This window comes from Apteryx mantelli, chromosome Z (genome assembly GCF_036417845.1).
Source record: "Apteryx mantelli isolate bAptMan1 chromosome Z, bAptMan1.hap1, whole genome shotgun sequence".
Lineage (NCBI taxonomy): Eukaryota > Metazoa > Chordata > Aves > Apterygiformes > Apterygidae > Apteryx > Apteryx mantelli.
Genome location: NC_090020.1, coordinates 32,393,489 through 32,411,640, shown reverse-complemented (window position 1 = coordinate 32,411,640; position 18,152 = coordinate 32,393,489).

Below are 18,152 nucleotides of genomic sequence, written 5' to 3'. Positions count from 1 at the left end.
AATAATTATAACTTTTCATTGACTTCAGCAAGAAGGAAATAAATGTCTACAAATAGGAAATACCATAAACAAGATGTTCATAGAAGCCAGTTTCAAACTATCCAAGTATTAAGTCTTTCGTTGTTGAGATTCATTCACTCCTCCATCTTTTAATACAAAAGACTTTTTTCCCTCCAACATGAAAAAAAATATGATCCTCCCTTAAGTATCAGAGCTTCAGTTCCTTCCATTAATTTTTTGCTCACATTTTGTTAACTGTCACAGAATGGCAAAGGTATCAGTGAGAAAACATTTACTTAGGGTTAACTTCATGACAGTTCCTCTTTTTGCCATTTTTAGAAAGGCACACACGGGCCACGTTTTCTCTTGCAAAGTAAGATGTATTGATTTAAGCCGAGTGCACAAATACCTACAGAAGTGCAAATTTTCTAGATCAGTGGCCAAACACTGTAAGCCTTAAAGACAAAACCCCGCTGATTTCAACCAGCTGTGATTGAAAATGAATTTTTGCTAAATCATGACAGCTTTAGGCTCTGCTAGATTTGCTTGCCAAACTTCCCCAAATCAAGCAATGCATGCTTGCTCCATTCTGCAGTTGCATCTGCAGCAACTCACATGTATCAATGGATATCTGGAGCACAGATGTTACACAAAAGGGTGAAAAAAAATCACACTGGCTCAGAGTGTATTCTTTTGCATTGCTCCCTTGATGATTTCCATTTTTCCCTTCAAATGTAATTTAAAGAGAAATGAGCTGGTAAGTTTTCCACATCTCTCCTCAGAAATCTGTGGCATTCACTGGTGACTGCAATAAGCAGGCCTTTTAATGCCACCAGTAGCTCAAAAGAGCTTTGAATTCATATTGGAACACAACCCCTTAAGTAACTAACTATTTTCTCTCAATTCCTGTTATGCTGAAAATCTCTTCCCATATTTGTGCAGGCCACTTCTCTTGCATAAGTGTTTTTTCACATGTTAATTTTGACTGGATGATTCAGCAACACTTGGCACTGTTGTGGCAAGACAACAATGCGCGTTTTGCTATACTCAGGAAATAAATACACATTCCGTTCAGTGGCATTGGTGATAACAGCCCATCCACATTAGGATTTTTTCCTCCCTTTTCTCCCCTTAGAAAGCATCCTATTCCTTCACTTATGCATAGCTTACTCATTGGCTAGTTAGGGAAGGATGATGTAACCAATACTGATACAATTTTCTATATGTTGGCAGTGGGAATTGTCTTTCCAGAAGCCATGGGTATCAAGATGAGACAGATTAGATTAAATTCACAGGCTTCACTTCCATTCAGCAAGCTGACAGCTCCTGAAGCCAGAAGCAACGCTGAGCACTTTTAGCGTGCCTTTGGCTTTGGAGGGTTTTTTTTGGTTTTCTCAATGCAACTATTCTTCCATACTTCCTACATGCTAAGGAGGTAGCCATAGCACCATTTTACTTATCTGCATCTCCCATAGGATATCCCTATTGTGATACACACAGCCAAACTGCTGGATGATGAAGGGCAAAACATGCTTCCAGAGCCATCTCTTTGATGAGATGCTGAGCTGTGACCTGGTGACTCATCTTAGTGAAAAACCTCAGACAAGATGTCACACTCCCCATCCTGTAGAGGCTCTCAAGATCTAATCCCTCTACATGCTGCTGCTCTGAATCTCTCCTGTCATTCAGGTTTTACCTCAAGCTACCATTAATCAGTGGGAAGCTGAGCTGGTGCAGGTTGGAAGATACTACCACAGCACCTCAGGAAGTATGTGAGAGAGCACAGGAGAAAAGACCTGACCTTACAGAGAGAAGGAGCTAGTAGGATGAAGCAGGATATGCAGGCTGTCCATACCATTGACTCATTTAGAGAGGGAAAGAAACCTCAACTTGCAGCAGAGCAGAAAGGTAGACCAGTAGCAAGATCCAAATGGCAGCCTCCCCCCAGTACACTCTAGCTACTCCACAGTCCTCAATTTCTCCCCTCTTGAAGCATCTTAAAAGACTCTGCTGTCACAGCTCAGCTGCTCTAGCTGCCTGCTGCCCTCTACCAAGCCTCTACACAGCAGCAAGTAGCCCTGATAAACACAAAACCCACCAAGATGCTTAGGATTCACCTATAAATTGCCTCTCAGCCAGCGTTAGGCTGTGTTTCATGCCTACCATCTGCTCTCATTCTCAGTCAGATGCTCCCATCAAGTGACCTGTAAACTCCATTCACCTGGGCAGATAGCTGAATTGGTCACAGCTGTCTTTTTTCCACAAGGACATTTTCCTAGCTATTCTGTTATATCATATACTTTATCTTCACATGAAAAAGAGCTGGGATTCTGGGGTTTTTTTGGAGAAAAAAGTGTACATCTCTGGTTTTGTTATTCATTATGTGTACAAATCTCTCTAACCTCATGCCCATTAATATATTTAGATAAAACATTACTAATGTTTATTATTTTAGATTACATAAGTGAACACTGGCATTCAGTTCTACATCTCAGCTAGAGGGGCCCATTATCTTTAATTTTCTTTCAATTTCCCTCCCCCCCAGCATGAAAATTGAAAATTTAAAAATTGAAAAATCAAAGAAAAACCTGGGTTGCATACTCCAGAAATCTGTCATCTAAGCCTTTCCAAACTGTCAGGAAAAATACCTACCTTAATTGTAAATCTTCCCACCAAGAAGCATGTGTATTGGGTTTTTTGGTAAACTTTAGAATGGTGGAAGCAAAAGCAAGTTCAGAATAGAAACTCAATTTAACAAGAGGTAGGGGCAAACCCTGAATGTGACATGACTACTGTTGCTCCAGTACGATATTTAACTGGTAGGGTTGAAAAATCTGTAGGAGTCACTGTGCTATTCAATACAGTAAAAATAACCTCCCAAATTAATACTCTTCCCATTAATTTGTGAAGGCACAATAGCTTCTTAAACATTCTTCATAACGTTTAACTCCTCTCTCTTTCTGAGAAATCAGGTAACCAGTCTGGGAGGCCTGCAGGGGCTGGTGGAGCCCAGGCAACAAGCCCTCTGAGGTCCCTGAGCCAGCTGGGCACCACGTCACTAATTAAGCTCACTGGTGTTAACTTCAGAGCCACTTTTCCCCTAGCAGTGCAAGTGAGGAACAGAGCATACTGGCTGTAACGTATGCGTCTTGGCTTTTATTGGTTTTGCTCTTACTCTTAAAGTTATTTAAATTTCTTTGTGTGTATGCGTGTGTGTGTTTAATTTAATATAGGTCTGAATTGCTGCTGGAATGCTGGAGCCCAGTATTGCTGCAGCAGCCGTAATGAGAAACACCAGCTGTGAACACCAGTTTGTGGTCGGGGCGAGCTCCTCGGTGGCTGCGAAGGCTGCAGCACTGTCCCTTCCAGGGGCTGCGCTTGCATGGCTGCTTTACACCGCTGAATGCTTATGCGGGGCTTTTACACCTGAAGGCAGCTATGCTCTTAAGAAAACTGAATTATGGCTCAGTACAGCAGTTTTCAAGGCGGTACCGATCTGCAGTGAGATCTTGCTTCTAATGTCCTATCAGATTTCTTTCTCCAGCATGTTCCCAGTGAATCAGAGCAAGCCGGCAAGGCTGGATGTGCTCACATGCCCTGGCTATTAGCATTCAGGAATGTTAATGGCAAGGGCAATCATTTACTTGTGAGCCCACAGGAGTCCTGGTTTTAGCATTGCCCAGCTCCTACCCAGGTATCTAGGAATGCAGAGGCTCACTTGCATGAAAATTTCATTTAACACTGTTTCAAAATTCAGATCTGCTGGGCTTAAAGAAATAAACGAGACAGGTATGATCATGAACACCGTTGTGTGTTCACTGTTTGTGTGATCACTCAGCATCTGAAAGTCCTGCACTAGTCAGCTATTGCCAGGATATGTAAAAGAGTGTGAAAACCTTCCTTGTGATCAACTGATCATCGCGGACATCTGCCAGAATAACTGTGTCATTCACATATAGGGAGGTGTGGTGTCTGAGTGTGAGCTCTGATTGACAGACCTTTGCTGGTCAAAACCCTTAGGGGCAGAGGCGCTTCTGCCAGCAAATTTATGCTTCTGGCAGACCTGTTTCTTTTACTCAGATGAAATTTTTGCTTTCTCTTTACCGGCATAGTTGTTGCCTCCATGTTGGGCATGCTTTAGTATACCTCTGTCCATACTGGTATTGTATTCTTAATGTCATTTTTCATAAAACTTCCAGCTTTTGCTGTAGGCCTGTGCAGTTACAGTGTTAAATGCTCAGTGATGGATGAGAGTTGGGCATTCTTATCTAGAATATTGTCTGTATTTATTTTATTACTTATATTTTCTTTTCTGGCCAAGAAAGAGGAAGTATAGCTCAGACAATGAGGGAATAAAATTACCTGGATCCAGAAAAATGGATTGGTTGTATAACCCCATGGCTCTCTATATTGAGAGATCTAAAACAGAAGATTTGCATGGCATGTCTCCAGAAAGTACTCCAATGAAAGATACTCTAAATGAGCCAAAGCTCTAGAGCAATGGTTCCCTGATATCGGTCTACAGGCCCCAGTAGTTTACAGAGCTAGAGTGCATGCTCCGGAGAGTAATATTGTCTGTAGTTTTTCAATTCAACATCAAATAAAGATAAATGTAAAGGGACCTCCTCAGAGTAAGTATCAGGCTCATTCAGATCTTCTGGTATCATCAGAAGCATCACAAAAATGGTTTTAGTTTGTATCACCACTCAGAAGAAGGGCTGAATAACCTCAAAATGCCACGCTGGCATCCCATTTTGTCTTGCCGCTGGTGATGTGACAGCAGGCATACAGGCATTTTGCATTACTGGTAAAAATTTCAAAATCATGTTTTAGCACACATGTGAAGAAAACATAGGGTCTTATGGCCAATGATGAGTCACATTTAAAGGATGTGAATCTTCACTCGTTTGGTCTAATTTATTTTAACCAGAAGTAATCATGCAAAGATCATAGGCTTATACAGGAACTGATGAAGAATCGCATCTGAACGTAATTAAACCTCTTGGCCTTCTTCACAACATTTCAGTATCTCAATTGCTGGCCAAATCCAAACAGTACAGAAAAAATTGAAATGCAAAATAAGTTCACTGTAACCAACCTCAATGGCGTCAGTTTGATTTGGGGGTTGGATAAGGGCTGGTTCTTACATTCTTTTGGATCAGCTCACTTGCTCCTACCAATGATTAGCTGTAAATATGACACTATTCCACACAGAGATTCAAGAAAAAAAAGCAGTTTTCCAGGAGAAGAGGAATTTAGTGGCATTTCCATCCAAATTCCTAAGGAAAGTATAAAGCTTTTGGCCAGTGACAAGAGGCACAATAAACTTCTGTCAGAAAAAAATAAAAAAAGAACTCAGTTCAATCACAAATCTAAACTCACCTAAAGATGACAAATCCTTTAGAAAATCTGTGGTGTATTTGAGCAAGCCAGGAAAAAAATCAGAAAAGATTTTAGGACATGGTGGAAAAGACTTTGTTGTTTTTAAGGAGCGGTACAACTATTTTTGCTATCTTTCTTACAGTACAGTAATATTTTCTAGGATAAACACATCTGTCGTGTTTAATTACTTTTCATTGCAAACATAAAATTGGCCAAATTCTGCATCTGGTTGTGCTGGGGTAAATTCAGAGCGAAGCCTATAAAATCAGTAGAATTGATTAAGATTTGTGCACTGGTGATTTAGGGCAGAGTTTGAGCACAATTGGCTCCAATCTATATAAAGTGACAGTGTGAAAAAATGGGAAGCCAAAGCCTCGCCAAATCAAAGAAGTAACTCAGAGAATATTGCCATTGATTTAATGGTCCTCTGAGCAAGCTACCCAGTGGAAAAAAATATGCTTTCTGGGCTTGTAACAAGACAGAACCAGCATTTTTGTTTGAATTCTGGCAATGAGCTCAATGTTAAATCAGGTTTCTGAGGTAGAAACCCAGCATATTTCTTGAGGTCATTTTTTCTGTAAGACTTGTACAGCCTCTGCTTTGTGTATATACTCTTTTTTTTTAACTTTCATGTATTTTCAGGAAGTGATATCATATGAACATGCTGGTAAAATTAGCCTGAGGCTTTTACTCCATTTATATACAACAAAAGAAATCTTTGTCACTAATTACTTACAAACTTATTATTGGTCCCTTGTAACTGCATGGCCAATGATTACAGCAGAAAAACAATAATTGTATGTAGTGATGACTAAATACCAGCACAACCCTCATATTATCAATAATCACTGTAATAAAGCTGGCTTATTGTTTAGCATTAAAAAGTCCCAGTATATACTTGATGCTTATGTTAACTTGAGCTGTGTTTTAGCTTAATATCATTTCTGGGAATACTGAGATAATCAAATATTACTGGCTTTCATATGATACACAAACACCAGAAGGGACAGTCTCTGGTTTTCAGGCTGTCTCATTAGTATTTTTTAAATTTGGCCCCTTCAGAAAGTACTCACACTTTAATATATCTCAGTGCCTGTGCCTATTTTTTTTCAGAGAACTTTCATAAGATACCAGACACATAGAGTGTCTCACCATTTTTTTTTTTGAATAATACACAATGGTTTCCTATTACAGAACACTACCAATGAAATGACTTTGGAATGTATATATACCATATATGAGACAAATAATGTTGGTTAAAAAAAGTTTAATTGCTTGTTGAACTTCAGCCCTTACTGGAATGTATAAGGCTTAAACCTTATGCTAACATAGCTCTCTCTTTCTGCAATATTGGGAAATTTTCTGTAATGGATAAACCCATTTTTTACAAAAATCAGCTCAACATTGAAACTTTTTCCAAATCTCCAAGGCAATTCTAGATTTATTTGGGGGGAAAGAAGCCAGACAATTTATTTTGCACATACTTTGCTTGGCAGCGTTCAGACAGGACTGACGGTGAGCACGGTGGAGGAGAGAGCTTTTCTGGCGAGGCTGGTTCCCATGGGCGCTTGCCCGCTGATGCCTTGCCCACAATACAAAAATCCCTGGCACAAAGACCACCATGTGGCAGCCCTGTGGGCTCCCAGCCCTAAAAGCCACTGGGACTCCTGTGGCTCCCACCTGCAGCGCCCACCACATGGTTATACTAGAGAGGAGCGGCAGCTCGTATAGGTGGAGGTGAGCCTCTAAAGCATTGCAGTCACCCACCAACACTGAGTGCCTGTCAGATCCTGTAAGCAGCCACACTGTCTAATGGCTTGGGCACAAGCCTACTGCTCTGCTTTTACTTAATTTTAATTTGGCCTCTGCCACTGTCTCGTTGTATAGCTGTGGCATTAAAGCCTGTCTCTGTTGGTTGGTTCCTTCACACACGAAGTAGACATAACATCATGTATCATTTTAAGAAGGAAATATATTAAGAAGAAACCCTTCATTTCCCAGTGACACTGAAGAAAGCATGATGGTGAAATTGAGATAATGTTAAATTCATCATGCGTTTTACTACTTCATTGGAGCCAAGAGTTCCCTTTGTGTGTCTCCCCATGTAAGTCACCACAGGACAGTTTGCGGATAGAGACACAAGGAGAAAAATTTCTGCAAAGCTCCTTACTGAAGACACATATTCTGCTGCAGAGGGAGCTTTCAGCATAAGTATTGCAGCCTCCAGAAGGCTTTTCCTTCTTGACAGATCCATAACAAATGGGGACAAGGAAGATGTATGCCTGGAGGCAACCATGTGCATGTCAGGATGGAAGCTGGAATAAACAATATGTTACTATAATATCACTATAACTCTATGGAAAAGTAATTTCTGTACAGTTGCAAGAGAACTACATAACCTCCTTTTTCCTTAGAGTCAAAATGTAGTACACTTAGTACTACAGTCTGGCTAAAATGAGAACAGTATACATCATTTGCTGAAATCATGTAGGTTCGTTCCTCCCTTCTCCCCAGGTTGCCCAGTTTAATAGCATGAATCAACATGCATGCAAACAGCTAGAGGTCTGCCTGACAAAGCTCATTTGAAATACAGTATTCAGGCAGGAATATCATGTCAATCAATGTCACTGTCCAGCTATTCTCATATGCAGTGGAAAGGATAGTGCTTCCTTTTAGGTCCCCTCCAAAATGTTCTTACCCCTGAAAATCCACTGGTGCCTTTTATATTAAAAAACAGAACTAAAAGCAGGAATGAGGAATGAGAAAAGCATGTAAGCATGTGCTTGGAGTTAATGACACTACTCACATGCTGAAAATTAAATGTATACTTTGTGCTTTCTTGGATCTGGGCCAGAGAACTCAGCTTGCAGGACTAAGTCCCTAATGAGTATACAGTTCACAGCACACTGCAGGGATCTTTTTCCTCTCTCCTGTCTAGCAATTTTAAAGGAAAAGATTGCAGTCTTCTTTCAGTGCACTAGTGTTTTGCCCAGAAGGAAAATGTGATCCTCAGAGGGAGTTTGTGTCATGACTATTGAATTAAGAGTTACATGTGCACAGTTCTGATATGGCAGTATATTAACTTATTCTGTCCTCATAGGCAAACATAGGCAAAAATTATAGCCAATATTTGAAACTGAGCAAAACAGTATCCAGTGCTGCTTGTCATTATTATATCATTTTTCAATGTATCTGTACTTCCATTCTGTCGTGTTTGTACAATAAAATAATAATTGCCAGTCACAACAGATGGTGCCAGTTCCTAGGATCCTCTCATCCTTTATGGGCTAAGGCAACAAAGGAGTGGAGAGTTTGCCTACACTTTCCAGAAACATCACCAGTAATTAATAGGTAAGTGTGGGCATTTCTTATTCAAAATAGAACCCCAGCTGGTTTGAAGGTCCATTGTGGTGGGTAAGGAAAATAAAACTTGTTCATTTCATTCTCCTCCACTCAGCAAATAAAATAAATTGCAAATTTCTTGACTTTTATTTAATTGGCTTTCCCTGGATTATTATTTCAATGGATTATGGATTACATGAAGGATGAAAGCATGAGAATTTGAGAAGTCATGTTTATGAGAAGAGGCCAGCATCTCTCTCGCCCAGTGCTGCTTTGGGTTATTCCTTTGTGCAGAGTCATATTCACACTTATCCCAGACTCTAGTCCCACTGAGCAAAATATGTAACGGCTGACCTGGAGATCTAATGCTTTTGTATAGAAGGAGAAAATGTCACAGAAGGAGAAGATATAAGTTTATTTTACTTTTCAGATCCATCTGTTGAAATCAGCTGCCTGGGCTGTTAACATCAACCACTTCAACCAAATCCTAACCAGGATCAAACAATGGGAAGGACACACCGACCAGCTGCACTATAGATGCCAGCCTCCAGTTGAGAGCTCTGGCAGCTGTACAATGCACGGCAAATACAATGCACAAAAGCAAGATCAATGGCAAAACAGGAAGGGAGGGAAACATGCCTATGATTTCTAATTTAAGCAAATGCAACCGGTCCCCGTCACATATAGCATGCAATCACGTCCACCCCTATTTAGAGTGCCTGCATATGTCTGTATACGGAAATTGCCTCTGCAGACCCTGGCCCCAGAATTGGCAGAGCAACCATGATACAAAACAAAACCCTTAAGACAGGAAAAAACAAAGTACCGCACTTTAAACTTGACAGTCAATGAGGGCTATCATTCTCTGTCTTCATTCAACCCTGGCCCCTTCTTCTCTGCCTCAAGGAAAATTACCTTGGCCTCTTTGATACAATTTCCTTCTGCTGTAACACCAAAAACCAAGAAGTGACAGTCTAATATAAATCAAAGGTATTCAGTTTACTCACAATTTTTCAAATTAAAAATGCACCAAGGACAAATCTCTGTGATTAACAGGAAGAAGTTGTGGAGGAGGTGACGTTCCAGTTTTTCTCTTAGCATGATCTAGCAGACTGAAAATCAACATAATTAAAAATAAACAAACCATCTCAACTTCTAGCTGCACCGCCAGAGCAATACACTTCTACCTCTGCCATCTGAATACTCCCCATAACTTATTTTCCCTCCTTTCTCTATCCAAATTGCTTGCAAGTGCACTGGTGCTCATTTTTCAGATAAGGCTGTGTATGTTGGTTATCTTGAAACCAAGTGCTTAAATTCGTGTATTTCTTCATCTTCTTCCTATGCTATTGCGGCGGTAGTAGGGGCCAACTTGGAGACATTGTCCACCTCTGGTGGATGGTGTCTCTGTGCAGACCTGGAAATGATCTTGCTCAACTCTGAGGCTTTCAACTTTGGTGTTGTGTGCTGAGTAAATGTGACCTCGGTTCTGGTCTCTAGCTAGGACATGGAAGTGTTTTATCTGGGAACTTGACTTCCCTTCTCAAACCACAAGCCTGAATCTGAGACAGAGGGAGAGACCAAATGCAAAGGGAAAAAATGGTGAAGGAGGGCAGCGGGGAGAAAAGGAGGTAAGGGTGCGTGTACTTAATGCATTGTTTAGGTGGTGGGTGGGGGTGACAGCTGAGTCTGTCAGCTTCTTAATGTAGGGCAACTTTCCTTAATTTTTGGAGTATCTACTTTTTCTGTAGTGATAGTATAGTTATAGTTATAGAATGGGTCAAACTGAGCCCTTCATGATGCTCCTTCAGACTTGTTAGTGATTCTCATTGTCCTGTTCTCCACAGTCAATCTGAAAATGCAAGCAATGGTACACATCTCCTTAACCTGTCCTTTAGCCCTGTACGAGCCCATGACTGTTAAGTGGCATTGAAAAAGAAGCCTTTGACAAGCATTTCAGATTTCCCCTTAATCTGTTTGTTTTGTTGCCTTTTGGCAGTCCAGCTGTTTCCCAAGAATTGACGCAATCACATGAAGGAGGTACTATGGTGGTGATGCAATTGCTGAGTTGGGAGAGACAGAAAGAGAATGTTTGATTTTCTAGTCTTCCCCTTGTATATGGCTTTCACAATGTTTGATTTTCTAATCTTATTTTTTCTGGCTTTAAATATTTTAAAATCATAAACAAATAAAGATTAGGAAAGTCAAACAGTCTGAGTCTCCCTGTGTGTTAACATAGTGGATAGTTTCATAATAAAAAAGTTTAATTCTAAATAAGGCAAAGATGAGTTCTTCCCACATAAGCTGGAGCAACAAAAAGAAAAAGCCATCACTGTTGTTGTTACTGGTATGTACTAGTGAACTTAATTACAGTCTGGCAGGACTTTGAGGCAAAAGACTATTTCTTAGTCACGCAAGAAAAATAGGTCATTGCCATAACATCATTAGGCCCGAGTCACTTTGCATTGTGAGAATGAATCAAAGCTTTTTTCCCCACATCTTCTTAACCAGGCAGAGGCACACCCTTTCCTTTGAACATGGTCATAGGTGTCTTGGTTGAACTGCAAAATGAATTACCTGGTCTTCTCCCAGAAGCACTGCTGCAAATAGCCGCTGGCAATCTTCACAACAAGCCAGCAGCAACTTAGGTCATGATCAATGGGAGAACCTGTCCTTGTGAGGATTTCATCTGTCACCTAGCTACACAGATCAATGGGAGGATTAGATGCAGTTGGCATTAATAAGATATAAAGCACTAGAAGTGATCCTAAAATACAGGATATAAATATAGGGCCAAGTCCACACATAGTTATTAAATATTACCACTTGCATGGGGAGGTCACAGATTCTCTGATTATTCAGAGCCTTTTTCTCCTCTTTTGCCTGATCCTCCATCCCCAGAAGCTTTTCCTGTGTGTCTCATGTCACCACACCTGTTACTTCCCAGAGTGAGTGGGAAGACCCTGTTGCCCTTGTCAGAGGAGGTCAGACTAGCTGATGTCCCAGCATCAGAAAGAGGATTTCACTGTGCTTTTATCTTTAAATGGTCTCATCTATTTATTCCTCAGACTGATAATGTCACAAACAGTCTAACTGTGCAATCAGTTTTTAATCAGTGAATCTAATGGAGCATGCTGATTTAAAGCCAATGAGTCAATATTTTCTGAGGATAGAGAAGGGGAAAGTATAACTGACAATTGCTGTATATTAAGATAATAGCTTCAGGTAGTTTGTCTCTGTCAACCCACAGACAAGTTAAATAATTTAATTCCAGGAAAACAGTTAAATTGAGTATAAATTCAATAGTAAATACACAATTAAGCTCACTGAGTTCAAATTATTATGTTCATTTGGATTAATCATGGTTCTTCATGGCCCATGAGAGGTCCATCACTCTGTATCTGAAACATCAGCTCTTCTGTAGACATTTCATTGTCACCCTAGCAGAAGTGACCTATTTGTAAGGTTCCTCCAAGGTATTCTGAAGGGCACATATCTCACCCTCATGATTGATCTCTTACTGTATCAAGAATCAGTTATTAGGTGAAAAAGAAAAATCTAGGCAATCTGGGACTTACAAGCCAAAATGCAGAACCAAATCATTTGTCCTGAACGTTACACTGTTATGAAGTATTGGTAGCCTCACATTTTTTTTCACAAACAAAACAGAAAAATTTGCCATTAACATTTATTTTCAAAGCACTGTTGCTTTGCTTGGATGACAGGAGAAAAGATTTTTCCACAGGTGGGAGATGAGCAACAGAGAAATCGGATCTTGCTTTGCAAATGCGTATGGCCCTGACCCTAAAGGGGAATGGAGCAGCAGGGTTTGTCACAGCTCAGGGAGACTATTGCTGTGCAGATCCCTTGTTTAAATATTGGCAACACATTGTTGATTAGCACCTGCTTCCCATATTCAAATGGGACATTGTGAGTTTATAGATCATATAAAATGTTTCCTCAGGTGCAAGGGCTGAGGTGGCGTGTTTGTGCAGTTATTGTTAAGCTGGGAGTTAAATTAATTCAAATGACTTGTGAATCTCTGGGGAAGCAGGAAATGGGAGGTACCCATTTCCATGAGGTAGGACGCACTTAGCCAGACTGGGCTCTTGGTTACACCTCTGCCTTTTCAGCCATTCCAGGGTCCTGCAGAGACGGGAATGGGGCCAGGATCTGGCCTGGGGTCGCTGCACCTCAGCCTGTGTTTCAATGTAAAACCTCGACAGGTTCCCTCGCTCTTCTCCCCCCACCAGCTTTTCTGTTTTAATTCCAGCTAACTTATTTTTGGCCAGCATGCAGTGGGAAGCTATCCAAACTTTTTCCACTGACTTTATTCTCTGTGCCGGCAATCACAGCTGTCATGACTTCATAACTATGAAACAGTACTGCAGACTGGGGTAACAAGCCCAGGATTGTACTTGTCTGGCAGGAGACATAAAGTGGCAAATGCAACCCGTGTAATGCTTGACCTCATGCTGTGTTATTGTAGAAAAACACTTTTATCATGAACACAAATCACGACCTCTTTTTTTTCCTTTGCCTTTCTTTTGCCCAGATGGACAGTATTTTCATCACACTCTAACCACTAAAGAAGAATTGTGTTCACAAAGTCCATAAATAAGAACAGGTTATACTGACCCAGGCTGAATACCTGTGGTAAAACTCTGCTTCTCTACAGGTCATGGCAAAGCTCCCGCTGACTTTATTTGGGCCGAAAGTTCACTCTTAACCTTTCTTTTCCCTGTATTACATGAGTTGCTGGGACTATATGCTGATGCAATACGCGTGTAGATCTACTTATATGGCAGTCTTATTATATTTTTGACTTTTCTATGGAAACTGTCTGAAAAAATAATATGAAGTGACTGTTAAACCTACTGCTGAATTTGTCGCTATGCATCCCCATTCTCAGACATAGTTCTGCTAGGGAGCTGCTCCACACTGTTTGCAGTGATTTCGGTTGCCACAAAACACCAAATTCAACCCTGAACTAGGGGGAAAATTGGAATCCTCCAAACCTGTATCTTTTGAGATGCGGTTGCAAGGTTTGGGCTGTGTTGTGCAGCAATGGTGGGCTTTTCTCTCTGCTTTCTTTGCAAGCTTTCCTCAATGGCAAAATAGTGAATGGTTGTGACATTTAAGTTAATGGCTAAGCTCCAGAGCTAGCACTACTCTGGGATTTTTCAGGCAATTTGTCCCCTTTTCAGAGTTTCAGTCTCTTTGGAGACTTTAACAGACATCAAGGCATTGGTTTCCGTGGGGGCTTTGTTTAGAAGAAATACCTGCTCAGTCACACAGGTTAGCAACTTCTATGGCACAGAAAGCTCATGTTCTCTTACATGAGCTCATATGTCTTATTTCATCTGTTTCTTTTAGTGTGCCGGCTTTACTTTAGCAGTCGTTTCTATCTGATTTTGCCCATCCACTGCTAACCTGCCACTTGGAGTGGATGAATATACCTGCAATTGCATATGAAAGACTGCGTCTAGCTCTATAAGAAGAGGCAAGTGACAATACTTAGCATTTATCAGGGCAGCGTTCTTCTGTGGCTCTCACCCAATCTTCTGTTATATCCAGCTGGCCATGTTGCAGCACTATGAATTCGCATGGGAATTTGAGAGATTTGGGCATATGTTTGATATATGTATAGGTATGTATATTTGTACACAAAAATTTTATACACCTACATGAGGTATAAGTGACTTTCTTTCCTTCCTGCCCCACTTCTTTGTGCAAAGATTATATCCATACAGAATACGCACACGATCATATATAGATAGGGACATACTATATAAAAGTGTTGTTTCATTTTTTATGCCCTCTGCCTTAACTACTTCCTGTTGCTTTGGCAACATTTGGCACATTTGGTTGGACGTGAGACAGATTTATTGGTGGTTTTGCATCAGGTTAACAGGTAAAATGTCTAATGCTATATTTTGCTTCATTACAGTTCTGTCGAGTGCATAGGATAATGCATTTCTATAATCAGGAGAGTATTCTAGGGTTTGCAAGTTTGTAACTGATATGCAAACCATGCAGTTACAACTAAAAGCATAATCTCTGTTTCTCCAGAGGGGAAGTTTGCCAGACCAAAGCCTGCTGTTTTCTGTGCAAAGCAGAGTATGGTGCACTTCTGTAGTTACTTCTGTTTTCAGTGCAGAGTAGAAGGGGCATGAGCTGAGGCTGAAATCAGTTCTTTAAAATCTACTTACAAATTTGTGACAATAATCTATGGCAAAGTCATGCCAACCCCTAACTGCAAGACAGTCAGCAGGACTCCACTGGCAGTCATTAACTGTGGCAACACAAGGGCAAAGTTAAAGCTGAAATGCTTCTCCTTTGATGACCTGCTACAGCACTGACCTACACAAACACCAACAGTTTCAAAGAATTAAAGCGAATGCATCTGTCAAAAGCCTATATTTTTGCTTTCTCATTTGTGCTGCTCTAGGTAGCCAGCCTGAAAAATTCCAGTGAAAGCAATTTTATTGCTGTAATGACACAAGCGACCATCTGTAGACAAAAGCCCTTCATAATATTTTAATACTTATTTTAGATTACAGCTCCCTTGACTGAGGAAAACATTTTGCAGCTATAACATGCCAATTGTACAGTTGCTGAAGAACCCACATAACAGCAGGGGTGAGATTTTACAGGCTCTACAATAATGACCAAGCTATTAAACATCAAGCACCAGCACTTTTTTGGCCTAACCTGAGAGCTCTCCAGGGAGAAGCCATAAAATATAGCCCTGTACGAGATGTCACCCGTGGGGGCCACACTGATTTCGTGGATTAAACTTCAAGTGATTAACACTGATGTTTAATATCTGCTAACAGTGTGATTGCCGATGTAACCAGTATAAGAAAACACAATAAATTCCTTAGTGACGAGTGTAGAGTGTGTCAACCCAAAAGGGAAATGCTTGAGATGTCAGATCTGGGAAGGTTTACCAATATTGAAAACAAGTAATCACAGGAATTTTTTTTAACTGCTTTTTTAAAAAAAAAAAAAACACAGAGTGCCATGGAAAATCCCTTGCTAGACAGGAGAAACAGAGATGAAGAGCAAAAGCAGTAGGAGACTTCAGGCCTCAGAGAGGCTGCCTAAGACGCTTTGATTCAAGGTCATAACTGGGAAGTGCAGCCACTAGTACAAAAAGGAAGAGCGAATGAATGCATGAATAGAGCCAGTGATTCACTTTGTCTTCAGGTTAAAGTTGCTCAGCTGAGTCCTGCAAACAAGCTCTTTAGCCAAATCACAGACCATATCTGCCTTACAGTCTTGGGAGAGGTGCAGGGCAAGTACAGCAAGATGTACTCAAATGCAAGACAGAATATAAGTGTGTTCTGTGGTTCAGTATGTGAAAAAAACAGTTTATACAGATCCTTCTCTCAGTTGGAACTGGGATATTGTATACCATGCTTTGGATCTGGGGTAATGTTAATCTTCCCCACAAACCTAGTGTGTGGGAAAGTTGATGAGACGGTGACTTTTCTAGTAAGTTAGGAGCATTATTTCTTGAGAGAGTTTTCCAATATCAATTCTATTTTCAGTTAAACATTCCTGAAAAAAAGAATAACACAGCTGACAGTCTTGCAAAGGCAAAGCCTTTACTTAGCTGCTGCACATGTATTATTCCAAGCTAGCAAGGGTTTTTCAAGCTTCTGGGCTCAACAGCTCAGTCCTCAGCAACCAACTGACCTGCAGCTACTGGCAATGGTCTAGGAGTGCGGCCCAAGCAGGCAGATACTTCCACCTGTACTTGGCCTGTGCAGCACAGACATGAGCATGTCTGTTGCTGCTTCTTCTAACGGTGGCACCCAAGCAAACAAAGTTTGGAGATCCCTTGTTTAAGAGCGGCAGGTTGTATCAACGCATCACATTCAGGCCTGCTCCAGGGAGGATGATGAATAAGTTACAAAGGCGAGGTCAACCCTGTGCCCACCAATTTCATGCCTGGTCTCTTGGTGTCATTTCTTATGGGTAATACTACTTGGGGCTGAGATTCTCATCATTATATATAGTGAGCTGCATTCCAAGGGAACCCCTTTCCTTCTATTGTTTTCTTTAAAGAAAACATGGGAAATATAGGAAACAAGAATTAGGCTTGGAAGAGACTTCTTGGCTCACTTTAGTTTTGCTCTTGGTTTTGAGCATGTAAGTGTGTGCTGTGTCACTCATTTTTCTTTTGGGAAGTAGCATATGTCTGTGTATAGACAGTGATTTATCGTAAAGCCTGTTTTTGTCAGGCATTAGCTTTGCAAGCATTAGCTCAAATAATAGTAAAACTATTTAAATAATGCGCAACAATTTACAAAGCAATTATAGTCATGCTGTCTGAGAAAGTAAACAGAGAGCTAAGCTAATACATAACTTTTAAGTTACAAAGTAGGATTGAGACAAAATCACAAATACAGTCCAGGGGTCCTAAAGAGTTAGTTTCCAGCCCTAACTAGTAGACAGCCCTCCTTAGATTTATTCTCATTTAGGTAGCTGTAGAAGAGTTAATATGTGGTTGACTTTCTTCCCATTCCACTCTATAATGTATCTCCCCTGGATGATTTCCTATAGAAATGTATTTCTATGCCATCTCTTCTTGTTCTATAACATGTAATGGTGTGACCTGGAACAGCAAAGACTGCAGAAGAAAGAGACACTGATTTTCCAAACAGAAATTCCATTACCTACCTGTGCCATTCATTTGTGTTTGCATAGAGTCATAGAAATTACAGGTGGAAAAATGTCTTTCTCTTCTCCCCAGTCAGCTGACTATTCCTAACCCTCGTTCTCCTTTCTCCATAATCCAGGTTTAATTCCAGCCTTTTACACTCTATACATATTCTGTATTAAGTTAAAAAGTAGATGTCACCAACCTCCAGTTTATTTCCTTCCCCTAATATACCAGTCAATTGCTGGTAGCTAAAGTCCCCCATTGCTGCCACTTGGTGTCTTTAACATTTTTTTTATTATTTGTGCAGTCATTTTGCAGAAGATAAATCACAAATTAGTAATTGCACTGTACTGATAGCACAGTGTACTTCCCTGGATCTTCAGCATGAGAAATGAAATATGTGCCTGTGGGACAGGCCCTGGGTTGCTTGTACTGCCTTTTATCGAGTCCCTGTGCTAGCTTGGGAGCAGAGCAGCGCTGAACCCCGTGAGCCATTCAATAGCCTGCCTAAAAATGTTGCTTATCTATTTGTTTAATATTACTTTACATTTAAAGGCATGAACCTTTAAAGGTATGAAAAGTATGAAAGAACTGTGTTTTAATATGGTTTTAGATATTTTCAGTTACATTTGGTTATATTTAAAGGCAATGTGGCATATACATAGTATACCTTGTGAGTAATTTACTCAGAAGTTTACATTTTATTCTGAATAACTCATTGCCAGCATTGCCAGGTTGTTCTCTGAGCTAGTAT